The sequence below is a fragment of the Penaeus monodon genome, chromosome 27 (genome assembly GCF_015228065.2).
Source record: "Penaeus monodon isolate SGIC_2016 chromosome 27, NSTDA_Pmon_1, whole genome shotgun sequence".
In the NCBI taxonomy this organism is placed as follows: Eukaryota; Metazoa; Arthropoda; class Malacostraca; order Decapoda; family Penaeidae; genus Penaeus; species Penaeus monodon.
In genome coordinates this window covers 13319623-13320392 of record NC_051412.1, presented here as the reverse complement: position 1 = coordinate 13320392, position 770 = coordinate 13319623, and positions in this window count along the sequence as shown.

The following is a 770-nucleotide window of genomic DNA, read 5'->3' as shown; positions in this document are numbered from 1 at the left end:
TAGAAGAGTGGGGGGAAATAAGTATCTCTAAATCAAATATTATCGGTTTTACATTTCAGACAAAAGCCACGTGTTTCATTCCCTGGCGCTGAGTGCGAGACGCTGCGTTGAAAGCTTGGCTCTCGCTCCGTACGTTCAACAAAGGTGTCTTCGTTATTCTACACAGTGTGTATATTGTAGACTGTGATTTCCTATCTTTTTATTCATTTATTTATATACTATTGGCGTAATGGTGATATGGACACGTTTATACATTTAAAAAGAAAGAAAACGTAGAGACGTGAAAATGATATAAAATTATATTTTCATTTCATATACAGGGACGCTCAGCCACAAAAATCTACGGACAAAGAACCCGCCATTGAAATATGAAAGCACAAAGAGCTACTGTATAATATACTTTAAAATATACTTTGTAACAGTGCGCGTGCATAAAGAAATAATGCCAAAATGTACAATCGGACAGTGAGACCTCGCGCTGGCACCCTTTTCACCAAACAATTGAAATCAATTGCTGGAAAGGGGGCTTCATTAAGTTAATATTTCATGACGACGGGAGTGTTATAATTTATCAAGCTGATCATATGCGATCACATTTAATCTGTGATAGTTCTGCAAAAACTGAAAAGGTTCATTCACTTCTGTATTTCATAAAGCGTAATAGATTTAGATTTGAGTAATTGATATTTTTTAATTATTTTATATTCCATTACGATGATTGACCAAAGGTAGTTACAAAAGCGATAGCACTAATCAGCTTTCGTGTTTGG